This window comes from Alexandromys fortis, unplaced genomic scaffold, assembly GCF_014885135.2.
Source record: "Alexandromys fortis isolate MF-2015 unplaced genomic scaffold, M_Fortis_MF-2015_v1.1 scaffold_313, whole genome shotgun sequence".
Lineage (NCBI taxonomy): Eukaryota > Metazoa > Chordata > Mammalia > Rodentia > Cricetidae > Alexandromys > Alexandromys fortis.
In genome coordinates, this window is record NW_026068197.1 from 673,965 (window position 1) to 684,088 (window position 10,124).

Genomic DNA, 10,124 nt, shown 5'->3' on the forward strand with positions numbered 1-10,124 from the left:
TTCCTGGGAAGGGATTTCTCATGATTCTGACAACTTCTGCTAATACCTTACATTAGAGACTGTATTCAAGACAATGATGGATCAAGAATGGCCAGGACCTTACTGGGACTTGACTGGGACTATTTTTTGATGTATACCTATTGCCTTGTACTTAAACATAAACTTTATGTCAGAAACTGAAGATTGGACTCTGGAGGTATGGTCACCAGATCTTTGTTCTTTTCCCCAAAGTGTCCACATAAAAAAAAAAAAAAACCTTGTTTTTCTGTTTCTTGCTATTACACGTCTCTTTAATTGGCTTATTGGAAATAGGTGGCTGAGTTTGGCTTGTTAGGTCTATAAGGACCCAGATTCTGAACCTAACAATTCTGACAACAGCACATCCCCTCTTCTGATCATGTGTAGTTTCTCTCCTCTGTGTTTCAAACTTTTTTTTTAACCATGCCCTCTATGTGTCTCTGTCCAGAACCCAACTTCTGCCCACTGTGGTAGTACTTCCTGTATTTCCAGGTGTTTGGGACTCTGAGGCAGGAAGATTACCTGATTTTCAGGGCCTGATAAAAAACCACTGAGAGTTCTCCTCAATAAAAGAGTAACATTAGTGAGGCTTTTTTAAAATGAGCACATTTTAATTCACATTAACACACACACACACACACACACACACAAAGATTGAGAGAAACAAAGACAGAAAGATGGAAACAGAAAGACAGAGAGAAAAATGGGGGGATTCTTCCTGTTTTGCTTTTCCTGGAGCTCTTTAACAATATTTTAATATTACAGCATATTTTTCTTTATTAGTTGTTTACTGTCTGACATCTTTAATATATTGCAAACTCCAGAGGCCCCTGATTTTTGCATTGCTTATGGTTTTTGCTGCCATTATTCAAGCTACTGGAATATACCCACTTGAAATATAGCCAAGATGAACATCCATACTAATTTGAAAGAACAATAAACTTTATACCTACTGTCCTGGTGTGATAATAAGTTACACCATTTTATTATCCAGAATATTGGATGATTTATGCTCATCATACAACAACAAAGATACTCTCTATAAATATTGTGCGGTTGAGAGGCTGTTACCACCACAATAGTGCCTTCTCTAGTTTTTTTTTTTTTTTTTTTTTTTTTTTTTTTTGTCAGTGCTAGGAGAGAAAGGAAATACTCACCCATGTCACACAACCAAGACTGAGAAATGTTAGTAAAGAACAGGTGCATCTACAAAGTCAGTCTTCAGTATCTGATATTTAGATATGAAGATCCAAATCCTCAACACAGAATAAAAGTGATGCTCCTGCAAGAAGACTTGGGAACTAGTTTGACAAGAGAAGAAATTCTAAATTGCATTCAAGACATGAATCCAATTTTATTAGATGATGATAATAAAAGAAAGTAACACCCAGCTAATCCTATGTTTCATTAGAAAGTGAGAGAGAAAGAGGGCATGAAGTTGGGTGGGTGAGAATCTAAGAGGGGAAAGAGTATGATCACGATATATTGCATAAACTTTTAAAATAATCTTTTCTTTTCAAAAAACCAACTAAGAAAATGGATTATTATGCAGCTGAGGATGTGGCTCAATACATTGCTTGACTAGCATAGACAAAGTCCTAAGTTTGACATTCAGCACCAAATTTTATTGGACATGGTGGCAAATGCCTGTAATCCCAGCATTTGGGAAGTGGAGGCAAGGTGATCAGAAGTTCAAGGTCATTTTCAGCTATATGATGATGTCAAGGCCAACCTGGGATACACAAGACTATATCTCAAAGAATAGCATTATAAAGGATTCATAGTGTTTTACTGTTTTGAACAAACATTTGAAGCTTTTACATATATTCAAGGCCACCTTCCTTTTAAAATGATTTTATATTGTATGTCTGGGTAAGTATGTGCCACATATGTTCAGGTATGCATGGATGAAAGAAGACATGATGTTCTGGACCTGTGAGCCATCCTATATAGGTGCTGGGAACTGAACTTGAATCTTTTGGAAGCACTCTTAACAGATGAGCTATGTATCCATCTCCCCACATTTTGGCTCCTTATGGAATCTATGTCATATTACCTCAAGATAAGAAACAACATAAATAAGTAATAAATATTAGAAACTAGAAAGACTCCCTCTTTCTTACTGTATTCTGAATGTGGCCATAAAAGATAGTTAATCTTGTCCTGAAAATAAGTCATTAGACTCTCATTCCAAAGAGAACTTGTTCTATACCCAGAAGAAAGGAATGCCACACAGAGGTGCCAAGAAGAATCACAAGAAGCCTTGCTAAGCTCCCCTGCTTCATCAAATATTCATTTAACCATACCCTTATTTTATTCACTCATAATTCTCCACAATTATCCACTTCTTCAGCATAGAAACATAAAATACACATTTCTCCCTGGGGATTCTAGGTCTTCTAGATGTTTTCATGTGACACACAATACATTACATAGAGTATTGGACATGAATTAGCAGTAAAGCATTTGTCTCCCATGTAAATGGCTCTAAACTCAATACTCAACACAGTGAATGTACATTATATTAAAGAAATGTGCATGGTTTCCTCTTCTTAATCTGTCTTTTGTTATAGCAGTCTAATCCATGAACACTGTGAAGTTTTATTCTTCCTTACACTTCTATCTTGCCAACATTATTCAATGTATATAAGTAATATATTTTAAAATATGTGTTTCATTTTACTTCTACTTTTTGTTTCTATGACTATTATAAGAAAATGCTGCAAATTTACAGTTATAAACACAAACTCACTGAACTGTATTTCTGTAATTTAAAAGCATGGATAGAGGCTGAAGATAAAATGTCAATTGGAAGCCAGCCAGTGCTGGCACACACTTTTAATCCCAGCATTTGGGAGGCAGAGGCAGGTAGGTGGATCTCTGTGAGGTCGAGGTCAGCCTCTTCTACATAGCTAGTTCCAGTGCAGCCAAGGCTACACAGAGAAACCCTGCCTCCAAAAAACAAACAAACAAAAAAGTCAATAGATAGAATGACAACCTGGCTCTGGATACTGAAAAAAAATTAAAGAAAAAGAAAACAGTTGTTCATTAGGTCAGCAAGTTTCTCCATTTGGGGGTTGTAGAAAACTGAAATCAAGGTGCTGGCTGTGTGTACATTTCTCTGGATATTTTAGGAGTTATTCTCCATCAAAGCTTAATCAGACTGTCAGCAAAATTCAGTTCCATATTGTTGAAGTCTTAAAATATTTGTTTCTCTTTAATGTTGGATGTTATCCAGAAATCATTCTCCAATTCTGGAGGCTGTGTGAACTCCATGATTTATGGTCCCTTTTATCTTTAAAGCCAGTAAAAGCAAGTTGTGTTTCTCTAGAATTCTGAATTTCCCGACCCTCCCATTCTACTATAACTCTCTTCTGGCTCTCTCAGCTACTTGCATCTTCTTACTAGACTTTGCTGCTTTCTCTTCTGTTTTTCTGGGCTCATCTGATTCCACTAGACCTGTAAGTTAATCTGTTTCTAATTATAACTATATTTTTTAAAGGCTGTCACAAAAGTATCTAGGTGAATATTTGATTGAATAATCAGAGAAGGATATGCTGGAACTTTGAAGCACTTTTAAAATACTATCCACAATATCCCCCCCTGCTTTATAAGATGAATACTTTTCAAAATTACGTTTCATAATTGCTATAGTCGATCATTTGACGTTTTCTTCTTTGCTTTTTTTTTTTCTGAGACAGAGTTTCTCTGTATAGTTTTGGAACTAGCTCTCAGAGACCAGGCTGGTCTTGAACTAACAGAGATCCGCCTGTCTCTGCTTCCGGAGTTCTGGGATTAATGGCATGAGTCACTACTGGTCAGCTGCATTTGGGTATTAATGTTTCCTGTCATAAAGTAAAGAAATCCACTAGAAAGCCCTGGGAAGGGTAAACAGACAAGAACTCCTGAGAAAATTGGGAGCATGAGGGTGGGGAGAGAAGCAAGATCGGAAGGGTAAGAGGAGGGGAGAAGGGAGATGGGGAGAGGAACTTGAAGGAACAGGATAGTCAAGATGGGGAAAGGACAGGGACGAGACTAAGGAAAGAGATATCTTGATTGAGGGAGCCATTATGGGACTAGCAAGAAAACTGGCACTAGAGAATTTCCAGGAACCCACAAGGATGACTCCAGCTAAGACCCTAAGCAATAATGGATAGGATGGCTGAACTGGCCTTGCCCTGTAGTCAAATTGATGACTATCTTAAATTTCACCATAAAACCTTCATCCAGCAACTGATGGAAGCAGAGGCAGAGATCCATAGCAGAGCACTGGGCTGAGTTCTCAAAGTCCAGTTAAAGAGTGGCTGGAATGAGAATATGAGCAAAGAGGTCAAGACCATGATGGGATACCCATTGAAACAGTTTACTTGAGCTAATGGGAGCCTACCAACTCCAGCCTGACAGGGAAGGACCAAACTGGACCCTCTGAATGTGGGTGACTGAGGGGCCACTGGAAGTGGGATCAGGATTTATCCCTACTGCTTGTATTGGCTTTTTGGAACCCATTCTCCCTGGAGGGATACCTTGCTCAGCCTAGATATAGTGAGGAGGGCTTTGGTCCTTGCTCAAATCAATGTGCTAAACTTTGTTGACTCCCCATGGGAAGCGTTACCATCTCTGAGGAGTGGATGGGGGTGGGAAAGGGGAGGGAGTGGGAACTGGGGCTGGTATTTACAATGAGGAAAGATAGTTTTTATTAAAAAAAATAAAAACAACAAAAACAGAAAAAAAATTATATCAAGGTGAATAGGAGTGAACCTATTGCATTAACTTATGCATAGACCCAGAAAAAAAGTTAGTGGTCCTTCAAGTGTGATCCTTAAACCACCAACATTACTTAGGCAGTTCTTATACATGAAAAGGATAGAGCTCCAGTGTCTACTAATTGAATCAGAAACTGTAGTGTGGCCAAGTACACTGTATTCAAGAATTTCTCTAAATTATTCCAATGCAATTTACAGTAAACATAAAACCATTTTCCTTTGTAAAGAATGATGTTTTATGTTAAAGAAGAAAAGGGAAACACAGTTTTGAGTTTTTAAGGTACCTGTCTGTAAGATCACTATTGCACAATAAATTCAAAGAGGTACCTTCACTCAAGAAAGTAAAAGTACAAAATAGCCTTGCATTCTGAGTTGCCTTTTATATAATAGCAGTATGTTAGTGACTTTGTGAATGTGTGTTTGTGTTGTGCATGTGTCTGTTTTATATATAATATATATACATATGTGTGTGTGTATGCCTGTATCAGTGTGCAGGTGGAACCCAAGGTAGAATATTGAGTGTTATTCCCTATTACTCTTTAATTCTTTCCTTGAGAAAGCCTTACTTGGATTCAGTATCTCTCACTGAATCTAGAGTTAAGCTGGTAGCCAGTAAGCTTCAGCAATTCTCATGTCTCTGCTCTTTCTGCATGTCCAGAGCAGAAACATTTATATATTGAAAACCATCTCTCAAGAGATTCTAATTGATTTCATCACTCCTCTGCTCTTTGTGAAAGGCAATGAATAGAGTGTTGCCTTTTTCATTCTATTCTGATTCCCAATGGCATCCCTCAACTTAAGCCCTTAAGATCAAAGGGAGTCCAAGCATTAACCTAACTGACTCCATTTTTATTTCCCTTTGAATTCTTTCCCTCAGTTTTCTGACATTCCAACGTCCTGAGTCTGAAAGACAAACAGTCTGCAAAACAAAGATTATACTCTTTCATGATCACAAGACTGGGTAATGAACATTCTGTGAAACAAATGAAGATTTCTACTTAGCTACAATAAAGTCCTTGACACCAATAAGACTGTGATATGCAACCCCCCTAAACTCTTCTCTTTTTGCTTTCCTCTTCTATGCAACTTCAAATCCACTATTTTTATTCAAACATGCCCTTAGATTTATACAACTACATGGTCACACTGAAACTGCTTTTTACCTTTCACTTTTACTTATCTGCTCCCCTCTTTCTGAAGAGCTATTGAGGCTAGGTCATTGTGACTTAAGTTTCCACCTCCCACCCCCCGCATAGGGACCCAGTACCGAGATCTACCACTACTGTTCTTATAACTCAAGGTATATAAAAACCAGTCTATCTGCTATATAAATAGCCAGTGCAGGTTAACATTAAATGTATACATAGCAAGTAAGACCTGTCTTGGTATACTGAATTTTTATTCCTTTAGCTGAATTTGGATGTAAGTCTGACAAGCTGTTCAACCCAATAAATGGTGAGCAAATTTATGGAGTCAATGTAGCAAGCAGGGAAGGTGTGTGTGGGATGTGGGGTCAAGGGCATGTAAAAATTGTACATCTGCCTGGACGTTAAAAAGAGATGAATAAACTGTGCTTAAATGGATTGAGGTTTCACCCTTGTTCTCCTTCCTAGATAAAGCTTGATATTCTTTGCACTGAGATTATATGCTTCTGGTTTTTGTTTTGTTTTGTTTTATGGTTGTTCTAGAAATTCTGAGACCAAAAGAAATGGACTTTTTAAATATTTTACAAGCAGTAACTCTGAAATTTATTCTTTGACATCTGATTGAACCTCACTTATGGTAATGCCATATTGTAAGCTTGAGAAAGTCGCTTTGTCTCTCAGTGTCTTGTCTTGAAATTATAGTAATTTCTAAACCATGACATTTTCTTTCTTTTTTAAAATTCATCATTTTTTAAAATTTATTTTACATACCAACCACAGTTTCCCCTTCCTCCTTTCCTCCCACTACTTTGACCACCACCACCCATCTACCACTCTGCCATCTACTCCTCCTCTGTGTTTATTCAGATGGGATAAGGCCTCCTATCAGAATCAACAAAGCATGGCATATTGAGTTGAGGCAGGACCAGGCTCCTCCCACCTACATCAAGGGTGAAGAAGGTATTCAACCATAGGGAATAGATTCAGCAGAGCCAGCTCATGCATCAGGGAGATGTTGCGGTCCCACTGCTAGGAGTCCTACAAAAGACCAGACCAAGCTACAAAGCCAAACGGTGGTGGTGCACGCCTTTAATCCCAGTCCCCAGGAGGCAGAGGCAGGCAGATCTCTGTGAGTTTGAGGCCAGCAAAAAAGACCAAGCTACATAACTACCACACAGATGCAGAAGAACTAGGTCAGTCCCATGTGGCTCACAAGCTGTCTGTCCAGTGTCCATGAGCTCCCACAAGCTCAGGCCAGCTGTCTCTGTGGGTCTCCCCATCATAATCTTGATCCCCCTTGCTCATATAATTCATCCTCCCTCTCTTTGACTAGTCTATGGGAGCTCAGTCCAGTGCTTAGCTGTGGATCTCTGCATCTGCTTCCATCAGTTACTGGATGAAGATTCTATGATGACAATTAAGGTAGTCACCAATCTGATTACAGGGGAAGGCCAGTTCAGGCACCCTCTCCATTATTGCTAAGATTCTTAGCTGGAGTTATTCTTGTAGGTTCCTGGGAATCTCCTTTGTACCAGGTTTCTCCCTAACCCCGCATCATTATATATCCTCTGTCACTCTCCTGCTCTGTCCCACTCATAACTCCAAATCCCTCATATTTCCATCCCCCCATCCTGTGCACTACTTGTGTGCCTGGTGCCTAAGGCAGTCAGAAGGATGTGTTGGATCTCCTGGAACTAGAGTTATATATGGACAGTTGTGAACTGCTATGTAGTTGCTGAGTATCAAACCTGGGTCCTCTGTAAGTGGAACACGTGCTTTTAAATACTGAGTCATTTCTCCAGCCCCGTGGGGCTATTGATTGAGATGAAATAGAAGTTAATATTCTTTAAACTGCTGAACCCTATCGGCATGCACAGCCTTCTCTCACTGACCATGGCTCCATTGATGAAATGGCAGAAAAGCAAAAGAATATTTCACATTTTCTGAAATAACCTAGAAATTTCTCCTTTAGAAGTTACACATGTAAAGCAGAGAAACTCCCAAACACGCAACCTAAATAACTTTTAAACATTTATTATTTTATTTAGCGGGGGAGGTGTGTGCACACCATGGTTGGAATGTGGAAGTCAGAGAACAGCATGTGGGAGTCCTCTCTTTTCTTTCTTTCTTTCTTTCTTTCTTTCTTTCTTTCTTTCTTTCCTTCCTTCCTTCCTTCCTTCCTTCCTTCCTTCCTTCCTTCCTTCTTTCCTTCCTAAGAAATCAGCTCTAAAATAATTGTTCATAGAAGCATAGGACTATAAAAGCATATAGAAATAAAGGCTTATTTGTATATTTACCTTAATAAACAATTTGTCTATGAAATTTTAATATTAAAACATTTTAAATAAACAAATGAAAGCCTCAAAGTATTGCTTCAATACACATAGACAAATGTTTTTGATAGTACAATGACCACTCCTAATAGCAACTTTTGAAAAACTGAAAAGAAGGGTACCTCTTCAATATGCTAAATGGCATCATTGGAAAAATTTAAGGCTGATATCATAATTAATTGTGAAAGTTCAAATCTTTTCTTCCTGGCAAAGGTATAAGATATTCCTACTCACTATTTTTATTCATTATTAGAATAGAAAATACATGTGGAAAAAATCAGAAAAAGACACCATGATTTAAAATGTTAATTCTTAATAAAATACTGATATTACAAAAATAGATAATATACAAAGAAAATAGAGACTCTTTAGCGTTCCTTAAAATATATGCCTATGGATGCAGAAAACTGAAGAGGTTACCTTACATTGTAAAATAATAATGAAATCATAGCAAATACATTTTTCATGAAACACAGATGTAGTTTATTAAGAAAAGATCTTAATGAAGATTTAAGAATGTATATTATAGGATCAAGGGGCTCTTAGTAGAATAATAGTACACACTCATGTGTGCTTCTCAAGAGAAAGTCCTTCCTTTTCAGTTAACAAAGATTATTGATAGGAAATCAATTTTACATGATACAGGAAATTACTTAAAAATGAGTAAGATCAAACTAGAACTAAACAAGGTAATAAAATAAGAAATTGTGCAATCATTACATTAACACAGATAGTAAGTTTCTGATATATATATATATATATATATATATATATATACATATACACACAGACACACACACACCCCATGGTGTTTTAATTATATTGTAGAAAATTAAATCTAGCATTATAATTAAGAAACCTATCATTTTACATGCTTATTATTTTTACAGTGGTAGCGCATACCTAAATTCTCTTCACATTTTCCAAGCATACAATATATTCCCATTAACTGTGTTTAACTTTCTATACATGGACCTGTTGAAATTTATTTTTCTTTTCAAACTGCACATTTCTTGCTCTCATAACCCAATTAAGTCTGAGTCAGGAAAAGGAAACTAAAGGATGCTAAGATTGGGACATACAGACTTCTTTAGGGAAGAGTCCCTCAATTAGTTATCCATATCATGTATTCATATATATATATATATATATCACAATTAAAGAAAAAATATATATCACAACAATTAAAAAATGAAAAATGAATTTTGAAGAGAGAGCTATTGGAGGGAATACATACATGAGAGATGTAATAAATATATTGGAAGGAGGGAAGGGAGACATGATTCAATTATATTTAGTTTTAAAAGTATAAGAAAATTTAAAAACATATTTCATAAGTGTATGAAATTTTTAAAGAATAAGCAAAGAAGATACTATTTTTTTTTGAGACATGGACTCTTTGTAGCTTTGGAGCCTGTCCTGTAACTAGCCAGGTGGTCGTGGTGCACACCTTTAATCCCAGCAATCGGGTGGGGGGGCAGAGACAGGCAGATCTCTGTGAATTTGAGGCAAAGATGCTATTTTTTTAGAAGAGAAATATATTTGTGAGGGTTGCCTCTTGAGTGGCAGGTGGGATCCCACTATTCCCAGATCTTTTTAAAGGAGCTCACTGCCCTAATCTGTAAAAACAATGCTTTTTTAAATTTTTTGTTACATTTATCTATCTATCTATCTATCTATCTATCTATCTATCTATCTATCTATCTATCTGTGTGGAAAATGTTTGGGGTGAGATGTATATGCCAGAGCTCACATATGGAGGTCAGAGGGCAACTTGCAAAAATCGGTTCTCTTTTTTATCATGTGGGTTTCCGGAACAGCAAGCTCAGCAGGAAGTGCCTCTTTCCACTAAGGCATCTTGCCAG